Below are 22,311 nucleotides of genomic sequence, written 5' to 3'. Positions count from 1 at the left end.
AAATCCCCTTGTTTATGCATTTCCAGATCATCCTAAGGCTATGTGTAGTGGAGGGGCTAAAAGATGTGACGTTTTGCGCCATGTGGCGCCCAGTCAGCAAAAAGTTAATTTTTGTTTTTGGAGTGTAATGGTGTTGTGGCCACACACACACACACACACACACATATATATATATATATATATATATATATCACACAAACAAATATAATATTTAATAAAAAGAAAAGGGAAGCAGGCGACAAATTCCTTGCCCCCTTTCTCGCCCCTAAATTCGCCCGAGGGGCGGTGTTCTCGCTCTTCTTCGCCGGAATTCGCCCAATCTTGATGCCCACTACGTACAACATAATAGTTGCTAAGAAGAAACGTGGTGTATTGTTGTACACCATTAATGTTGTTTTTATTACCTCAACTAACCTCCACCATCTCTTAATTAATATCATTAATTCGTTCTCTCTAAGCAATCACAAAAATGGAAATTTTAGTTTTGTACGTATCATCTCCAGGTATGTGCCGTCTCATTTCAGTGATTCGATTATATTTAAATTTAAACCACTCCCCCCCCCCCCCCCCCCCCTTTCAAAGGCAAATATATACATACACATGGTTACATGTTCCTAAAATGAAACATATAAATAAAACAGGTTAATGGCCAGTTAATTACGACCAATTCTAAGTTCCAAACTGGATGGAACAGTTTAACTGTTGAATCATGAATTTAGATCTAAAACGGCAAACTTGATTCATTTTGGGTGGTTCAGTCGGTTTCAACTGTTAAATAGTTTACCTACCCGACCATCAGGCAAATAAAATGAAAATACGAACTTAAGATAATGGTGGGTCATGAAACTAGAAGATTGAAGACAACACTCGTTTATTTATTTGCTTGTCATTAAAAACGTTTCTGTAGGTGTATTGTGTACGCCCTTAGCTGTTGTTTTCAAAACCTCACCCAACTTTCATATAACTTTATATAAGTTCACACTCCATTCATTCTTTATCTCTTAAGCAATCACAAAAATGGTGACTATAGTTTTGTATCCATCTCCTGGAATGGGACACCTCATTTCAATGGTGGAGCTCGGAAAACTTATCACCGAACACCACCCTTCATACTCCATCATCGTCCTCACTCTTATCCTCTCTTTCAACACCGGAACAACCGCCTCCTATGTCCGTCACATCTCTGCCACCTTCCCAGCAATCACCTTCCACCACCTCCCTGATATCCCTCTTGATCCTCTACTTTTCCCTTCAATGGAAGCCATCATCTTTGAACTTATTTGACAAAGCAACCCCAATGTCCATCAAGCTTTACAATCTATTTCCTCATCTACTAACATCACCGCGTTCGTTATGGACACTATTTGTACGTCAGCTATGCCTGTGGCTAAGAAGTTTAACCTGCCTATTTACTACTTTTTTACTTCCGGTGCATGCTGCCTTGCACAATTCCTTTACTTTCCTACACTTCACAAAACCACTACTAAAAGCTTTAAGGATATGGATACACTCATCCATTCTCCGGTTTGCCACCAATACCGTCATTGGTTATGGTAGGCCCGCTTCTTGATAAAACCTCTATTGATTATTCAAATTTTTTTGAGATATGCGAGCACTTGCCCAAATCAGCTGGAATCATCATCAACACGTTTGATTCGTTGGAGCCAAGAGCGATTAAAGCAATAACTGACGAAGTTTGTGTCAGACATGGGCATACACCACCAATCTACTGCGTGGGACCGTTGGTGGCGGTTGGTGCTGATGGTTCACATGAATGCTTGAATTGGCTAGATTTGCAACCGAGTCGAAGTGTTGTGTTTTTGTGTTTTGGGAGTTTGGGTGTGCTTTCAAGTGATCAGTTGAAAGAGATTGCGAAGGGGTTAGAGAATAGTGGACTTCGGTTTCTTTGGGTGGTCAGAAGCCCACCGTCAAACAAAAAAGAAGACCGTTTTCTGCCGCCCCCAGAGCCAGACTTGGATGTACTCCTACTCGAAGGTTTCTTGGATCGTACAAAAGATAGAGGGATGGTGGTGAAGAAATGGGCGCCCCAAGTTGCTGTTTTCGGCCACACGTCCGTAGGTGGGTTTGTGACACATTGTGGGTGGAACTCAGTCTTGGAAGCAGTGCGTGCGGGGTTCCCATGGTGGCATGGCCACTTTACGCAGAACAAAGGTTTAATAAGGTGGTGTTGATCAGCGATGACATGAAGTTGGCGTTACCGATGGACGAATCAGAGGGTGGGATGACGACGGCGATAGAGGTGGAGAAGCGGGTTAGACAGTTGATGGAGGCAGGTGAAGGTAATGTAGTTAGAGAGGTGGTAATGGCAAAAAAAGAGGAGGCAGCTAAGGCATTGAGTGAGGGTGGGTCTTCCCATGTGGCCTTGTCAAAGTTTGTTGCATTGTGGTAGTCACTAATGTCGAAATAACTAACAAGCTAGTAATGGTAATCAAACATGCTCTTCCTATTGTTTTTAATAAGTGTACCCGCATCCTACTAATCCGTCATATCATTAATCTCTATTTTTATTTACAGTGGGTGTTGTCTTCAAATGGAATCACTATAAATGTGTTTATTTCTTGTAATAGTCTAGTGTGTTTACAAAGAACATGAATTACAAATTAAATAGATGGAAAAGTTGAAACTAAACAAGGAAATGATAAACAATGAAGAGAATGGACAATTCCTTTGATTTGGTCCAACGCGCGGTCTTATGCTAGTAGTTTCCTTTCTGTTGTAATCTCAACAAAGGGAAATAATATCAAAATGGATCTCTTAACATTTTGTTATTTTTTAACACTCCCTTCAAGTAGAGTAGTGAGGTTTATGATGTTCAACTTGTCAAGACAATTGCTAAATATCCTCTTGGCGGCCTTTGTTAATATATTTGTCAGTTGGTATTCTAATCGGACGGAATGTAGCTCTATGATCTTGGCTTCAAGTTTTTCTATGATGATGTGCATATACATGCTTTGTACAATCGTGTTGAATTGGGTTTTCTTAGATTTGTATTGCAGCTTTGTTTTCACACATGATCCTACTGGTTTTGGGGAAAACCGATTTCTGTCAATAGTCTCTATATCCATATATAGAATCCGCAACACCTCGTTCAATTCCTCGGGATTCAACTTCGGCATTGGATAATGCTACTACTTTATGCTTTTTGTTTCTGCATGTAACAAAGTTTCCACCAACTAGAGTGAAATATCCTCATGTTAATATTCCATCATCTTTATCTTCTGCCCAATCTACATCAGTATAAGTATATAGTTGAACCCTCATGTGTTTATTTGGTTAAAAAAGAACTTCATGGCCCTATTCCTTTGAGATATCTGATAATTTAAATTACTGCCTCCATGTGGTAACTTGAGGTTGGTGCATGATATTGCTTACAAATCCAACTACATACACAATATCCGGACGAGTGTGTGTGAGATATATTAGTTTACCTACAAGGAGCTGGTATTTTTCTTTGTTTGTCAATTGTGATTCCTCTTTCATACGGAGCTTATGGTTGACTCTCGTTGGGGTGTCGACTGGTTTGCAGTCAACCATTCAGGACCTATTTAAAAGATCAAGAATAATTTCTTTTGGCATATAAAGATTCATTGTTTGGACCTTAAAACCTCAATTCCAAGAAAGTACTAAAGTCTTTCCAAGTCCTTTATTTCAAATTCTGTGAACAGGTTTGCCTACATTTTCTCCATTTCCTCTTCACCGTGTCCAGTGATGCCTTCATTTTCTCCATTTCCTCTTCACCGTTTCCTATGATGATCATATCATCAACATATAAAATTAAAAAGGTCATAAAACTACCTCTTCGTTTAAGGAACAATGTATGATCATAGTTGCTTTGTTGATATCCATATTTCCTCATTGCTAGAGTGAATCTGCCAAACAAAGCTCAATGAGATTGTTTAAGTCTGTACAGAAATTTTTTCAACCGACATACTTCTTTTGCCTTGAAGTTTCTTGTGAACCATGTATGAACCACTTAAGGTACTAAATTAAGAAAGAACAACAACTATTAATTCATCGACTAATATATATATCTGTAAAGTCGAAAACCAAGTGATAGGGTCTTTTTGAAATCTTCTAAAATGTTAGGTAAAAGAATTGGTGTTGGTCGAATATATTTTCCAAAATAACATTTTTTTGTAAGACCCGCATAGAAATATGCCACTGACGTGAGTAAAGCCAAAGCAACAATAGTATTTATATAAATATTTTCATGATTTTCATGAGATCCTTTGTCCGCTATATATTTAGGTGTTTGAGAATTACTTACCTCAGATGTCAGGTCGGGATTATTGGGTTCTAGAAGATTGATTGATGGTCCATCGGGTTATTGTGAAGTTGGTGACTTATTTTGGGTACAGTTGACTTCTTCGGATGATGAGGCCCATTTTGGAAACCATTTTAGCCAACGTAGTGTGTCATACTCTTTCTCCCCCTCAACACTTTGTTGGGATATATAAAAAAATTCAATTTCAAGAAAGTCACAATTCATGGTAGTTGTTGTAAAACAAGCCTAATAGTCAAACATGCGAGAAAGAGATGTAGGGAAAAAGATGGAGATTTCATTAATATGGTGTGTATTACAATAAGATTCAATTATATGTATATATAGGAAAAGATAACTTGGAGAATAAGCTTAATCTATATTAGGTATTGACAACCATAATAATATATATTTATAACACTCCCCCTTGGTTATCAACTCAATACGCTTGGATATGCTGCCTCATTAAAAACCTTGCTAGGAAAACCCAGTGGGACAAAACCATAGCTAAGGGAAAAAGAGTGCAACGCGTACTGTCTCCCCCTGATTTATATATCATTTAAAATGGTAAATATCGATCTTCTGTGAAAGCTGCCCAAAACTTTTGTAGTCAATCATTTGCGTCTTCGTCCCTTGACATTTGAATCTTCAAGTTGAATGCATTATCTTCACGTGAAAACTTCTATTGCTTCATTTGTTAAACACTATGATCCTGTTGTGAAAACACATGCCGATACATATAAATAAAGAAAATAATAATCATATATATCTAACAGTAAGACATAATGCATATATGCATTTAATTATGGTATTTCTGAACCAATAATATTCATATTCAGATAGATAATGATATAGAGTCATTGTTGGACATCCTTTAACATGCTAAATATGATTAAACTTGTTCATGGTAAAATGCCTCAACATTTTCTAGATGCACTTTGATGGATTTATAAGCATATAATTACACATCTACTCGAACTATAAGTCGAACAATAATCACACTATGTCAAGGTCTTTCAAAAAGAATTTTCTCTTTAAAAGCTCATAAGTTTCTCTTGGTGATATGTACATCATTGTAAACTGTGATTATAATAACCTTTTAAGAGTGAAATTTTGATAAAAGTATGACTAATTATATCTAACTTATCTCCTCTTTATCAAAATATCTCTTGATTTGTGTCAAATTCAATTCGTAGAATTTAGTCCATACGTAAGAAGCATAAATCCATGCATTCACCAATCCATCAGGGACTTCTTTTTAACTTGACAAATATGCATATGCATTCACTTTTCCAGGATTTTTGTTGCATAAATTTGCACATTATCATATCATTTTGTATCACATATCAAAAATCCATATTATACAATCTCTTTGTTTATTGAGATATTGTACTCATCACGTACATTCTCTTCTATGTGTATGCTTATTGATGCATACACATAGAAGAATATATACATATATACTTACACACATATATATGAATTCACAATATCCAATAATCATACTTTCATTCGTTTCTTTGTTATGTTTTCTTTTCTTTTCTTTTATCGAGGTATCGAGTATAACCTCGACTTAAGGCTTAAGCCTTGAATATAATATTATATTATATTGAATTCATTATTACGCCTAACCTTAGGGGCGTATAGAAACCCTAGGGACTTGAGCAGCACTCCGACGCCGATTTTCTTTTCTCGTTATGCAAATCGAGAAACGCCAAATCTTCAACACTCGTTGGCACGTACTTCGAGAACAAACACCATCTTGGTTGAATGTGGGTGGAGAGTTGGCACACACTTCAAGGGGAACGTTTGATACGGAATTCGAGGAATCGGGGCACACTTATCGATGTTTGTCGTGGCACGTTTTACGAGGATTTTTAGAGAGAGAGTGATACTTGTAGAGAGAGGTTAGAGAGCTGATTTGGGATGCTTGGAATGAGATCCCATGGCCGCTATTTATAGGCGATTTCTGGAACCCCATCGCGGTTCGCGATGGGTCCTTGAGCAGACCTATCGCGTACCGCGATATAAGTCTGCTGACGCACAGCGTAGACCTGACACGTGGCAGGCGCCACTCCACGTGGCGACATGTGGCAGCAGTGTTGCCACGTGGTGACACGTGGCAGCACATAGTGCCACCGTGTGCCACGTGGCACACGTGTACACATTGTCAGACACCCCATCGCGGTACGCGATGGATGTCTCTTCTAACTCATCGCGTAGTGCGATGGGTCAGGGAAACCAAATTTTCATTTTTAACCCTCAAGTTTGGATTTTGGCAATTTTAGTCCCTAGACTTTGGAAAGTTGATACTTTGAACTCGAAATTTTCACGTTGTTACATGAATCGAGCTTGGTTATATTGCCTTTGGGTATGTGAACAAAAATGAACACCCAAATATGTGTGGTTGCAAAATAAGAGGGGGGGGGGGAGGCGGTTTGGTAAATTATGAAAAGACTTGAAGTGGGGTTTTTAGTTCAACAACTTTCGTTGGTAGTCGATTGCTAAAATATGCGGCTGTAGCGAGAGCTTCGGGCCAAAAGGAATTAGGAACTTGTGACTCAATTAAGAGGCACAAGTTATTTCTAATATAATGCGATTTTTACGTTCAAAGGTGCTATTTTGTTCTCAAGTGTGGGAGCATGATGTTTGGTGAAGTATCCCTTTCTTTTGACAAAATTGTTTTATTAAATCGTTAATGAATTCCCCACCGTTATCGGATCGAAGAATTTGAATATTGGTTTTAAATTGTGTTTGTACCATTGTATGAAACATAGTGAATTTATCAAAAAAAAACTTAATATTCATGTTTTAGAAAATAAACATTTGTCTTATGAGTGCAATCATACCCAACAAAAAAAACGAAAGTTCAGTCCTCCAACGATTTCTCGGTCTCTAAACATGTATTATTTGGTTTAAAAGTATATATATGGTTTTTTAGCCAAAACAAAGGTTTCACAATTTAATGTTTTATTCGAAGGAAATAACTTTGAAAATAAAAGATGTAATAATCGATAGTAGGATGTCCCAATCTCCTATGCCATAACCATGTTTCCCTGTTTGTAGTTCCATATGCCAGTATCACAGTCTCATGTCGTGTCACTTTGTCCACATAGTACAACCCTTGATGTTTCAATGTCACGCCTGGTGATCATCTTCGTTCTGATATCTTGTAAGATACAGAAGGTTAAGGTTAGGTGTATTAATACTGAGAAGTTTAATCATTTTGTCACATAGCTAATGAATAATAGTTTATGTGATAAGGAATGAACGTATAAACAGTTTGAAAGTTTTAAAGTGGATGATATTTCAATAATTCCTCATCCATTAACATGAACTATTCACCCATTTGTAGTGTCTATATGGTTAATTTTGGGTATAGCCGTTGAATATATGTCGGATTATTCAAAAGACATGGTGTAGGTAGCAACACAATCAAAGATCCATTATTTATTCGAAAATCATATGTATCGGCCATATTAACTTCTCTCGTAATTTTACTTGAGTTAATTTTGTAAAAAGAATCTTGTAAGCTTTTAATTTTAAATGTTTGGTTATTTAAATATTGGTTAATGAAATATGTTCTTTGGAAAAAAAAATAGAATGTTTTTAGCTATTTAAATATTTGGATTTACTAGAAAAACAGTGGACTTCAGTTTCTTTGGGTCGTGAGATTGTCAAAGCCCGCCATCAAACAAAAAAAAGATAGTTTTTTGTCGTCGCTAGAGCCAGACTTACATGTGCAATTGCTAGAAGGTTTCTTAAAACGTACAAAAGATAGGGGGCTTATGGTGAAGAAATGGACACCGCAAATTAGGGGTGTTCATGGGTCGGTTTGGGGCGGGTTTAGGTCAAACCCATAACCATAACCAATATGCCGGTTAATATAACCATAACCATGACCAATCCGTTATGGCGGTTTCGGTTAATCGGTTTTGAAGGTTATAACGAGTCGGTTACGGGTCGGTTAACCATGACCAACACAATATAATTGAGGCTAAAACTTTGGTACTAAATATTACCCAAAAAAATGTAAATAAAAATGACATGACTTCAACAAAATATATAATACATAATATTGATATGTATTCAAACAAACGATAAATGGGTGAACTTTTTAGTAAAATTAAATCATATAGTAAAAAAATGAGAGCATTATGTCTTCTAATTATACTCCATAAAGTTGAAAATCTTGTAAATGGGGGGTTCGGTTATGACGGGTTTGAAACTATCTTTAACCAAAACCGACCCGTATTTGGCGGTCTTAAAAAATTCATTAAACCGACCCGCTGGTTATGTCGGTTATCGGTTAAAATCGGTTCGGTTATGTCGGTTATGGTTCGGTTAACGGTTATAGCGATTAATTTGCACACCCCTACCGCAAATGGCTGTTTCTCCACCACAAATCTATCGGTGTGTTTGTGACATGTAACATCTGACATCTCGCATCACCAATATTTTACACTTTCCTTGTCAAGAGCTCACGAATTTGTTTTTCGTTGTCTAGGTGAGGCCACTCATCTTGATAGTACTCTTACGTTCCTCGCCAAGAGCTCATGAATTTGTTATTCGTTGTCTACTTGTTTAGATGGTGACTTCCCGGGAGGTCACTCATCTTGATACTACTCTCACATAAGCACGTTTAACTGTAAAGCTTTCATTTCGTCCACTAGCATTAAGTCCAAACGCGTTGATGATTTAAAAGGCAAAACATTTACTTATGAAACCAAAATCTTTCATATTCACGATCGATGTGGGATTCGCCTACTATGATGTTTTTGCTATTTTTAATCCTTTTGATGTTATGTTTTTTGTTGTCTTTTTGCTTTAATTAATTGGCGCTTGATAACTTATGTTTTTGATTTCGGCGTGATATTGTCGATATCCATTATTTGGTGTTGTTGGGATTTTTCTCGTGTGTGTGTTAACCATGCAAGTTTTGAGAGTAGGGGTGAGCAATAATCGAATCGTTAACCGAAATCGAACCGAAAACCGACGGAACCGAACCGAAGTAACCGAAAACGGAAATAACCGAACTCTTCATTTTTATCATACTTTCCAGCTTTTTTTCCTCTGTATTATACGTATTAATAGTTTAGAACTATATTTTCATGTATTTATATCTCCATTACATGTACTAATATCTGAAATTCATATATTTATACCTTCATTTCATGTAGTTATTATACCTTCATTTCATGTATTTTTAAGCAAAAATTTAGTTCATGTTTGATATCGGTTATTAACTGAAAATAATCGAATCAAACCGATAACCGATCGGTTCGGTTCGGTTCGGTTAATGCTAATAACCGAACCGTGCACACCTCTATTTGAGAGTTCTTAGGTTTGCCGTTTGTTCAGTCACTTTATAGAAATAAGTACTTAAAAAAGATTTGTAACATGAAAAACGAAAACATAAAGTAGTAACTAAAAACATAATGCATGCATGTCGTGTCAATTTGATGGAAATGGAATCACCCCCACAAGGACACACAATTTAATAGAGGGCTCCATCATTTTTGTCATGTCGTCGTTTGGACCATTTTAATCATTCAACTTTATTCATAGTTTTGAACTTTATTCATGGTTTTGAAAAGATAATGAAAATAGCCATTTTTTTGTTGTTGGATCTGACATAATTTCATTCAACCACCGACAGAAAATCATTTACCTGTGAAATCTTGTCACGCGTTAACCTATTAAGGAATCTGACGGAATTCGTTAAACCGTCGGATCCAACGAAATTTGAGAGGTATAAATTCCATCGGATTCATTAATACGTAGACACGTGACGAGATTTTACAGGTTAACGAGTTCTTTAACGAATTCCATCGAATCCATCAAAATTTCCTTGGATGACGGTTTTAGAGTGACTATTTTCGATTATTTTTCAAAACCATGGCTATAAAATAAGAAAATGATAGTCAAAATTGGCTATTTTAAGAATTTTTCTTATTATATTAGTAAATAAATAGAAAAAAACCGATTAAACTGATAATATTTTACTTTACATTTCTAAGCTATCTAAAATTCAAAATATTAATGGATTGTACTAGGAAAGAGTGGATTTTGGTTTCTTTGGGTGGTGAGAAGACACCATCAAACCAAAAAGATAAAGACCACTTTCGGTCACTAAATTTAACTTCAAAACCTCACCTAACCTCCATAAATCCTTATAAATTCATCACTCATTTCTTTCTTTGTGTCAAGGCAATAACAAAAAAAAAATGACAACTATAGTTTTGTACCCATCTCCTGGTATGGGACACCTCATTTCAATGGTGGAGCTCGGAAAACTTATCACCAAACACCACCCTTCATACTCCATCATCGTCCTCACTCTTATCCCCTCCTTCAACACCGGCACAACCGCCTCCTATGTCCGCCACACCTCCGCCGCCTTCCCTGCGATCGCATTCCACCACTTGCCAGATATCCCTCTTGACCACCAAACTCTACCTTCAATCGAAGCCATTGTCTCTGAGCTTATTCGACGTAGCAACCCCAACGTCCATCAAGCTTTACAATCTATTTCTTTATCTTCGAACATCAGCGCCTTTGTTATCGACCCTTTTTGCACGCCCGCAATGCCTGTGGCTAAGAACTTTAACCTGCCTGTTTACTACTTCTTTACTTCGGGTGCATGTTGCCTTGCACTAGTACTTTACGTTCCTACACTTCACAAAACCAATACTAAAAGTTTTAAAGACATGCATACACTCATTCATTCACCTGGGTTGCCACCAATACCGTCATCGGACATGCTTGTCCCACTTCTTGATAGAACCACTTCTAGTTATTCCGATTTTCTTGAATCATGTGAGCACTTTCCCAAATCAGCTGGAATCATCATCAACACGTTTGATTCGTTGGAGCCGAAAGCGATTAAAGCAATAACTGACGGAGTTTGTGTCCCAGATCGGCCTACACCACCGATCTACTGCGTTGGACCGTTGGTGGCTATTGGTAGTGATGGTCCGCATGACTGTTTGCAATGGCTTGATTTGCAACCGAGTCAGAGTGTTGTGTATTTGTGTTTTGGGAGTATGGGTGTGTTTTCGAGTGATCAGTTGAAGGAGATTGCGAAGGGGCTAGAGAATAGTGGATTTCGGTTTCTTTGGGTGGTGAGAAGCCCACCTTCCGACAAAAAAGAAGACCGTTTTCTGCCGCCACCACAACCGGACTTGGATGTACTACTACCAGAAGGTTTCTTGGACCGTACAAAAGATAGAGGGCTTGTGGTGAAGAACTGGGCGCAACCACAAGTCAGTTGGTGGGTTTGTGACACACTGTGGGTGGAACTCAGTCTTGGAAGCCGTGTGTGCTGGGGTCCCCATGGTGGGGTGGCCATTGTACGCAGAACAAAGGTCCAATAAAGTGGTGTTGATTAGTGATGAAATGAAGTTAGTGATACCAATGGATGAGTCAGAAAGCGGGATGGTGACAGCTATGGAGGTGGAGAGGCGGGTTAGACAGTTGATGGAAGGGGGTGAAGGTGAAGCAGTTAAGGAGGTCGTCACGGCTAGAAAAGAGGAGGCAGCCGCAACGTTGAGTGACGGTGGGTCTTCCCTTGTGGTTCTGTCCAAGTTTGTTGTGTCGTGCTCGTAAAAAATGTCACAATATAAATAAGTGAACGTACATGGTTTCTAATTAATAAGAGTACTATGGAAACGAAATACATTGTGATGTGGTTTAAAGAAAAAAAAAAGATCAATGGGATACGAAGCCAAGAATTTTTGGCCCGAGAATTAGGGGCACTAAATTTCTTTTGGCATTTATGTGGGTTTAGGTAGAGATGTTCAACGAAACCGGTTCCTGGAACCGAACCGGTGGACCCGAACCGGACCCGAACCGGTTCCTACCCGTTTTTTGTAGGAACCGGACCCTATCTGATTCAACCCGATGATCCATGACCGGTTCTTGCAATTCTGAGTGGGGGCGGGTAGGAACCGGAACCGAACCGGAACCGATTCTGGAACCGAACCATCCGGAACCGGTTCCTAACCGGTTCTAGCCGTTTGATAGAATATAGCCGTTAGAAATCGTTTTTTTGGCCGTTTTTTGACCGTTGGGGTCAAAAATAGCCGTTTTTTGGCTCCCCCAAGCACCCCACTACTAGTATAAATAGGTATTTGGTGTCATGGGTTCATCACAACACTCAAAATGCAAACCCGAACGCAAAAAAATACAAAAAAACGCTATTACAACGTTTTGAGTTCTCTAATCTCTTGTTTTCTCTTCTTCTATATTCATATTTGTTGTTATGGCTGCCTCACAATCATCGGTTGGTCAAGGTTCCTAAGCCGAACCAAGTTTCGTTCGTATTGTACCTCATAATCGTAATCAAGAGATTTGGTGCAATTGGGATTTGGTTGAATTGAGTGACCATTCATTGAAGGCTCGGTGCAAGTTTTGTGGGATTTATTTAAACCCACTTTCGAATTCAAATTTGAAGAAACACATCGAAAAACCGTATTGCAAGGCGTTGAAAAAGAACGTCGATTCGCAACAAACGCAAATGGATAGTGAAGGCGGAATATTTACATACCAAATTGATCGAGTTCAAGATCGTATGGCGAAGTTTGTGATTCAATAAGCTTTGCCGTTTAGCCACTTCGACAACCCTCGCTTAACCGCCATGATTCGAGATACGCTTCAACCACAATACACTCACGTAAGTCGTCATACTCTTAAACGTTATTGTTTAAAATTGTGGAAGAAGGCCAAAGAGGTACTAATTGCATATTTTGAAAATATAAATACGGGAATAAACTTAACTAGTGATGTTTGGTCGGCTCCACATGGTCTACCCGAATCTTATCTTTGTGTCACCGCTCATTGGGTAGACCCGTCATCGTGGGAAATGATGAAACGCACCATTGCTTTCGAACTCTTTGAGTATCCACATACGGAAGATAATTTGTTTGAAATTTTAGATTATGTTATAAAAACTTATAAACTAGAAAATAAAATATTTTCAATGGCATTTGATAACGCGTCGAATAATACATCGGCGGTTGATAAATTAAAATTAAAATATACGCCGATTTGCAATGGTGTATTTTTTCACTCAAGGTGTGTTGCACATATCATTAATTTAATCGTGCAAGACGGACTTGCTTCGGATGAGGTTACATCAGTTATAAACGATTTTAGACTAATGATAAATGAAGTTTTTAAGAAAAGTAAAAAAAGACAAATGGAATATAGAAAATTTTGTAAAGATACGGGAAGAAAAGCTTTGGGAGCTAATTGGGATGTACCTCATCGATGGAATTCCACTTGCATAATGTTTCAAAGTGCTTTGAAACAAAGAGAAACTTTACAAATGTTTCATTCTAGTCTTGCCGAGAATGATTTGGCAATCCCCTTTTCAAATGAGAAATGGGAAATTATCAATGACTTATCGACTTTTCTTGAAGTTTTTAAAACATCAACTACGAAACTATCGGGAACGTATTATCCGACAAGTCCCTTGGTTCTTTCGGAGTTATTTTTAATCGTTAACAATCTTAAAGAATTTGAAAATAAAAGTCCAATGTTTTCAAACATCATATTACCAATGAAGTTTAAATTAAAAAAATACTTTCTTGAATTGCCACCGGTTTTTACTTGCGCCGCCGCTTTAAACCCAATGTTAAATGTTACGGGGGTTGAATGTGTGATAGACGAAATTTTTTCAGCCTTAGATATGCATGAAGTTGACCCAAACTTTTCAACAGAGGCAAAAAATGATTTTAACTTGAATTTTAAATTTATATATGACTTTTATTTAAATAAATATGGGTCAAACATACACATGCCTATGCCGGGGGGGTCTTCATCAAGTTCAAGTGCTACTAGAGTACGAGATCCCATGATTAGCCTTATGAACACCGTTCGCAACGTAACGGCTAAAAAACAAAGGGGTAACACCCCTTCAAGCGAACTAGGAAGGTATAGTGCAAATGATTACTCTATCGGTTTATCCGAAGAGGAATATGGCACTTTTGATGTTTTGGCTTGGTGGAAGGTAAAGGAAACCGAGTTTCCGATTCTTGCCACCATGGCCCGTGATTTACTAACCGTCCAAGCTTCTACGGTAGCTTCGGAATCCGCTTTTTCTCTTAGTGGCAGGGTAATATCGGTGAGAAGAACAAGACTAAATTCGGAGTCGGTGGAGATATGCATTTGCTTAAATGATCACTTGGACTCAATCGATCGTATTCAACACGTAACCACACTCGAAGATGAAACACCACTTGATGTTCGAGTGCACGACGAACAAGAAGGCATTTCTACAAGTAATTCCGAGGAAGAAGTCGCAACTTTCAGTGGCAACCTTCAGTAGTTGTCTTCAGTGGCAAACATCTTCAGTAGTTGTCTTTTCTTCATCAGTTAATTGTTTATTTTTATGTTAATTGTTTTTTTTTTATTTTTCATGTTATACAAATACGAATCGTAGTTTAGAATTCAAATCGCAAATGAAAAACGAAAAAAAAAATATTTTACACTGTAACCGGTTGGAACCGGTTACGGTACAGGAACCGGGCTAGGAACCGGTAAGAACCGTTAGATAGGTTAGGGGTCCGAGGGTGGGAGAACCGGTTCGGTTCCCTAACCGGTTCGAGCCTAGAACCGGTTTAAAAGGGGGTTTTGAATATAGGAACCGGTTAGGAACCGGTTCCGGTTCCTAGTCCCAAACCGTTTTGAACATGCCTAGGTTTAGGGATGTTTTTTTAGTTCGTTTTTCGGGTTTCTCGAGTTGGGTTCTTCGGGTTTTAAAGTTTTAGTTTTAGACCTGAAACCCAAGCCAAATCTCCGTGTTGGGTTTATCGGGTTTCGAGTATCTAAGAAAATAAAAAAAGTGACGAAAAGCTATAGAGCGAAAACTATAGTAACATACTCTTTTTTACTCGTTACGTAAATAGCTAAATAATATATAAACATAACCCGGTAAAACAACATATTTTTTTATTACAGTTTTATTAGCCATAAATAGAAATGATATATATTGGGGATGATTCATGAGAAAAGTTATTTTAATGCCTGAAGTGCGGGTAATGAATTTGGGCCTTTGATTTTGTCTAATCAATGGTAGATTTTAATAATGATAATTTTGTAATAAATAAGCAAATCATGTAGATGGTTTTATATAGAAAGGGTAATTTACTCCTTTATGTATGGACAATAAAGGATCAATTCCGACTTAATATTTATATTGTTGACTATTTAATAGTTTAAGATATTTAATGTGAAGATAATTATATTATTTGGTGATGCGTTAATGTTTTATCATTCTAAGATTAGTGTAGGTTATTTTACGTTGGCGTAGGCTTGTATTGTTTCAAGGTTGGACAAGTTACTAATTCCGTAAGTCATTAGTTTAGGGTTGTTCACGAACCGAACGCGGGCATGCTTATATTTGGTTTGGTTTGAAAGCGAGCTGAACCGACCGGATTGAATTTAAAGAAACGAGCGAAATCTTTATGCTTGAACTTGGTTTAGTTTTGAAACCGAGCGGCTTGGTTCGGTTTGGTTTTACTTGATTTCGTACAAAGTTTTCAATTTTAATTTCTAAAACTTCAAAACATCATTAATTCAAGAATTTTAACTCTAAATTGTCTAAACTTTCACCTTTAAAATGTATAAAACTCATAGTTAACAATAAAACATATATATAAAACGAGTGGCTATGGTTTAAATTTGAACTTTGAATTCAACACAAAAGAGAGAAATTTTAAAAACTTTAAAAAATAGTATACTTTTATATATATACATAAAGTTTATATATAAAACTAATATATAAAAATTAATTCGAGCAAAAAGAACCGAACCAAACCGAGCGAGGCTTTGCTTATGCTTGGATTGCTTTTAAACCGAACCGAGCCGAACGGCTCACTTACAAACCGAGCCGAAATCGAACGAGCATTTTTCTAGCAAAATTCGAGCGAACGATGAACGAGCGGTGAGCAGTTTGGACAGCCCTGCGTTAGCTTCACATAATTGGTTATTCATCAACCGTGTAATTATGAATCCATTTTTTTATTACACGGACGATTCAAAAGATAATTCCAACATGTACGAATTGGTCTATACGATAAATCCAACTCAACGGGTTGAGTTAGTCAGTAACCAAGGAATCTAAATAATAGATATGTACAATATTGTATCACACGGGTCACTTTACATTGTCAATATAATCCATGGGATCCACACAATCTCACACACCCCAAAACCAAAATTAACCGAATGGAGACTATTGTCTTGTACACAATACCAACCATGGGCCACCTGGTTTCAACGGTGGGGCTCGGAAAATTCATCATCAAACACCATCCTTCATACTCCATCATCGTCCTCACTCTCACCAACTCTTTCAACACCGGCAACCTCTCATCCTACATCCGTCACATCTCCGCCACAATCCCCGCCATCACGTTCCACCGCCTTCCGGATATCCCTCTTGATCCCGCAACTTACCCTTCTATAGAAGCCGTACTCTTCGATCTTATTCGACTTAGCATTGACAACGTCGTAGACGCCCTACAGTCCATTAATCCTACCACGTTAATTATCGATCTTTTTTGCACCTCCGCTATGGATGCTGCTGCAAAACTTAACATACCCGTGTACTACTTTATTACTTCAGGTGCTTGTTGCACCGCTAAGCTTTTATCTTTCACTACGCTTGATCGTGATTATCCGGGAAACTTTAAAGACATGAACAGACTCGTGTATTTACCAGGAATGCCACCGATACATTCGTCCCAAATGCCGGTAGCGGTTCTTGATAGAACCTCTAAGGATTACTCTGGTTTTCTTGAAATCTCAAAATACATGCCCAAAGCAAAAGGGATTATTGTGAACACGTTTGATTCGCTGGAACCCAAACCGATTAAAGCGATTCGTGACAGGTTGTGCATTGAAGGTCAGCCTACGCCACCGCTTTATTGTGTTGGGCCGTTGCTTGCTGATGGGAGTGACGGTTCTCATGAGTGTTTGGCTTGGCTCGATTTGCAACCGAGAGAGAGTGTTGTGTTCTTGTGTTTCGGGAGTCAGGGTTCGCTTTCGGCTGATCAGATAAAGGAGATCGCTAAGGGGTTGGAGATGAGTGGACATAGGTTTTTGTGGGTGTTACGAAACCCGACACCGACTAAGGACGAGGATTTTGATTTGAAATCGTTGTTGTCCGATGGGTTTTTGGATCGAACGAAGGAATGGGGTCGTGTGGTGAAGAGATGGGTCCCACAGGTGAAAGTGTTGAGTCATGACTCTGTTGGTGGGTTTGTGACACACTGTGGGTGGAACTCGGTGTTGGAAGCCGTGCGTGCTGGTGTACCTATGATCACATTGCCTTTGTATGCGGAACAAAGGATGAATAAGATTGTTTTGGTTGAGGAAATGAAGTTGGCTTTACCATTGGACGAGTCTGAGGATGGGCTTGTAGTAGCGGCGGAGGTGGAGAAGCGGGTCAAGCAGTTGATGAATTCGGCGGAAGGGGAGATCGTTAGGGCGGTGCTAAAGGCTAAGAAAGTGGACGCAGAGATGGCATTGAGTGATGGTGGGTCTTCTCGTATCGCATTGGTCGCTTTGGTTAAGTTGATGCAAACGATGCCTCTTTCATCCTATTAAGTGTTTAATGAATTTGTCTTGCAAAGACAAACACCGAGGTGGTGGTTTATCTGGTTGATTTCGTCTAATCTTAGAAATAGTTAAGATTATGTTGTACTAGATGTAAAATTATTATTAGTTGGGTTTGTCTAAAACTATACGAGGACTTCACGCCTAACCAAGCTACATATAAAATAAAATGAAGAACTCATCATAAATAGATAATTAAATAATTAATAAAAAATAATTTTAAAATTTTTAAAAAAATAAATATTTTATAATTTTTTTCAACATTCTAATAAATTGATATTGTTCCTTAAAAAAATTGTCGATCTAGTGCAAGTAGCATGCATTGCATATAATACAAGTATACAGCACAATTGGGTTATACAATAGACATTATTGAATATAAGTATATTCAAATACAACATTATTGCGTGTATGCAATACACACTATTGTATATATGTAATACAATAGTAATGCACATATGCATATCAATTTTTTTTAATTTTTATATATTATATAACACTATTGCACATATGCAATAAAAAAATCGATGTATTGCATATGTATGCTACGAGTTTTTTTAGTTTATATATTTTTCTGATTAAGAATAACAACATATAACGAATGATGAAAGAAAAAAATTAAAAAAATATTTTTAACTGAATTAAAAATATTTATTTATTAATTCTCTAGTTCTCTCCAAAGTAAACTGAAAGTTATGTATTGGTTTGGTGGTAAACTTGGTTGTTGCTAAGTTATACAAGTTCAAGACATATAGTTGTAATAAGTGGAAAAAAATAATGAAAGGGCCACTATATCTTAATTCGATTTAGTTTTAAAAATCGTTGAGTCGGCCCTGAATACGGTCTTATTTGGCGCCTTTCTTATCTCATGTGCTTTAACTTAATCTTGAATATGCATGGAATGAACATGTCTTTTTAGTGGTTAACTTCTAATTCACAAAAATATTATGATCAATAAGGCTAATTAATCTAGTTATGTAAATATTATTGTTTTCCTTTTACTATGAAAGTTATGGATTAACAAAGTAGTCTTGGGCTAGCTCAAGTGGTCAGCCAAATGATGGGTAAGAACTTGATGCCGGTTGGCCTCTCAAGTTCGAATCTTGATGGCGACACGAGTTTTCTACTAGAGTGTCCTTTCCCAAAGAGTTTGCTCTTGGATGGACAACTCCTGTCAACTGGTAGGGGGTTCGAAATTTTCTCGTGGAACGCCTAGCCAAACTCGGATGCCAAGCGTGAGCCCAGTTAAGACAACATAGTCTTGGTCCGAGTGAGGCGGTTGGGGCTCTCTCCGAGAGCTATGGCTGATTATTCAACCACTATAAAAGTCACCGTTCAAAAAAAAAAACAAAGTAGTTGTTTATACTCCAACCATATGAAGTATGGCCAAATTTAACTATTTAATATCACTAATTGTTTGTCTTGCCTTAAGCTTTGCAATAATGATAAATAAAAGCCAAGTCTTTATAGTGTTAGATTTGTTTTTTAGGCATTCAGTGTTTTCACATAGACAAGTATATGTTTTATTGTTTAGAGTTAAGAGCAAAAGGAATTTTCTAATTTGTAGATTGTAATTACAAAACCTCTTTGTACATATACCATGGACAAAAGTATTAAAATACATTTTTCTTCGTATACTATGCGTTCATTGCTTAAATTTATATGTTACCTTTAATTTTGTTCGTATTTCAAATAATTTAACTTATTTAATTAAAATTTGACAAATCCCGTGTGATTATATCACACCGTTCAAAAGCAAATAATTCAATATAAGCAGATCAACCAAATAAATCGCCACATACATGTTTGTCTTTACAAGACAAATACATTAAACACTTGCAATGGTGAGGGAGGCTTCATATAGTCGGCTACAACGACTTAACCAACGTCGCCATTGCGACATGAGAAGACCCGTATTTTGCTCAAGGCCCTCTCCGCTTCCACCTTTCGAGCCTTCACTGCCGCCCTAATGATCTTTCCTTCCGCCGAATCCATCAACTGCCTAACCCGCTTCTTCACCTCTGCCGCCCCCACAAGCCGTCCTCAAACTCGTCCAATGGTAAAGCCAACTTCATTTCCTCAACCAAAACAATCTTATTCATCCTTTGTTCCGCATACAAAGGCAATGTGATCATAGGCACACCAGCACGCACGGCTTCCAACACCGAGTTCCACCCGCAGTGTGTCACAAACCCACCAACTGAGTCATGACTCAACACTTTCACCTGCGGCGCCCATCTCTTCACCACACGACCCCTTTCCTTCGTACGATCCAAAAACCCATCCGGCAACAACGATTTCAAATCAAAATCAAAAATCCTCGTCCTTGGTCGGTGTCGGGCTTCGTATCACCCACAAAAACTTATGCCCACTCATCTCCAACCCCTTAGCAAACTCCTTTATCTGATCAGCCGAAAGCAAACTCCCACTCCCAAAACACAAGAACACAACACTCTCTTTCGGTTGCAAATCGAGCCAACCCAAACACTCATGAGAATCTTCACTTCCATCCGCAAGCAATGGGCCAACACAATAAAGCGGTGGCGTAGGCTGACCTTCAATGCACAACCCGTCACGAATCGCTTTAATCGGTTTGGGTTCCAGCGAATCAAACGTGTTCACAATAATCCCTTTTGCTTTGGGCATGTATTTTGAGATTTCAAGAAAACCAGAGTAATCCTTAGAGGTTCTATCAAGAACCGCTACCGGCATTTGGACGAATGTATCGGTGCATTCCTGGTAAATACACGAGTCTGTTCATGTCTTTAAAGTTTCCCGGATAATCACGATCAAGCGTGGTTAAATACAGAAGCTCGACAGTGCAACAAGCACCCGAAGTAATAAAGTAGTACACGGGTATGTTAAGTTTTTCAGCTGCAGGCATAGCGGAGGTGCAAAAAAGATCGATGATTAACGAGGTAGGATTAATGGACTGTAGGGCGTCTACGACGTTGTCCAATGCTAAGTCGAATAAGATCAAAGAGTAAGGCGTCTATAGAAGGGTAAGTTGTGGATCAAGAGGGATATCTGGAAGGTGATGGAACGTGATGGCGGGGATTGTGGCGGAGATGTGACGGATGTAGGATGAGAGGTTGCCGGTGTTGAAAGAGTTGTGAGAGTGAGGACGACGATGGAGTATGAAGGATGGTGTTTGATGATGAATTTTCCGAGCTCCACCATTGAAACCAGGTGGCCCATGATTGGTGGTGAATACAACACAATAGTCCCCATTTAGTTAATTAGGGTTTGTTGTGTGTGAGATTAATTATGTGGTTGGCTAGGCATTATATTAACGACCCAAAAAATGACTTTTGGCCTTTTGTGATTACTTATTTAGCTTATGATATTTTCAAAATAAGTTTTAAAAGAAAATTTTTGCATTAACTTTTTTGGTTGAAAAGGCTAACAAATCAATAAGTTATTGTGTAGAAAGTGAAGTTTTTTCCTAAAAAAGTGTTGATGGCCTGATTGAAATTTATTTACCAAAGTAGTGTAGATTCAAAACTATTAATCAAACGTGTTTTTTATAAAAAAAAAATTGGTTCACTATCTCTCTTTTGCCATTGTTGGTTAACCTATATTTATATTTAATGCAATATAAAACTTTTTCCCTTTTGTGGTTATTTATTAAGATATTTTCACATTAATTATAATAATTAGCATTTAAATAATATTTATACATCTTAAAAAGGTAAAAGTTTCATCCTAAAATGATGTAAACATTTAAATATATCAATAATTATGCAGTGGATTTTCTAGCAAAAGCATAACAAAATGTTTTTCTTTTTCATTTAAAAAACGTTTCACAAAATTTTGAACGAAAATTTTTCGTACATATTTTTATTTGGTCATTGATATTTTTCTCTCTTTCTATAAAACATATTATATTTTTCTCTCTCTCAATTTATCTTTTCAGTCATCCTATTTAACTAAAAAAAATAGTTTAGTGGAGAATATGGGTAATTATAACATGAAGATAATTGTTTTATGTATTTCCTATTTTATTTTGTATGTTTTATTTGATTCGCCTACGAACCCACGGATTAAAAAAATTGGGTTTTAATTCAAACATGGAACCATAAATTAAGAAATGGGATTTGTAAGTTTTGAAAAATATTCACATGCTTTATTTCTTTTTTTATGTTTTAAATTTGTTAAAACCAAACACAATACTTCATACTTGTAATTCAATAAATAGATTTGTTACAAAACAAGTAGTTAAAATTTTCGGTTTCTATAGTGAGAGGTCATGAATTCAAATCTTAAAGTCAAAGAAAAAAATAATCGTTCCAACAAAGAAATAGATAATTGTTATTAATGTTCTTTGTATTTATAGTGGTTTTGGATATAAGACTACAATTTTTTTGGGGTTTAAAATATGGATATTAAATTAAGAAGTTAATTCC

At 37.4% G+C, this 22,311-nt stretch overlaps 4 pseudogenes; 3 read left to right on the top strand and 1 right to left on the bottom strand.

Annotated features, from left to right (window-relative positions):
- Positions 1 to 475: 475 nt before the first annotated feature.
- LOC143605009 (UDP-glycosyltransferase 88B1 pseudogene) lies at positions 476 to 2,410 on the top strand (annotated as a pseudogene).
- A 7,988-nt stretch (positions 2,411 to 10,398) lies between these two features.
- LOC143605008 (UDP-glycosyltransferase 88B1 pseudogene) lies at positions 10,399 to 12,058 on the top strand (annotated as a pseudogene).
- Positions 12,059 to 16,469: 4,411 nt separating this feature from the next.
- On the top strand, positions 16,470 to 17,997 carry LOC143605010 (UDP-glycosyltransferase 88B1 pseudogene; annotated as a pseudogene).
- A 1,776-nt stretch (positions 17,998 to 19,773) lies between these two features.
- Positions 19,774 to 21,193, bottom strand: LOC143605012 (UDP-glycosyltransferase 88B1 pseudogene; annotated as a pseudogene).
- Between the last annotated feature and the right edge of the window lie 1,118 nt (positions 21,194 to 22,311).

Source organism: Bidens hawaiensis, unplaced genomic scaffold (genome assembly GCF_021521415.1).
Source record: "Bidens hawaiensis isolate Kalapana, Puna unplaced genomic scaffold, B.hawaiensis_p1.1 tig00067625_1, whole genome shotgun sequence".
Lineage (NCBI taxonomy): Eukaryota > Viridiplantae > Streptophyta > Magnoliopsida > Asterales > Asteraceae > Bidens > Bidens hawaiensis.
This window is presented reverse-complemented; position numbering and strand designations above follow the sequence as displayed.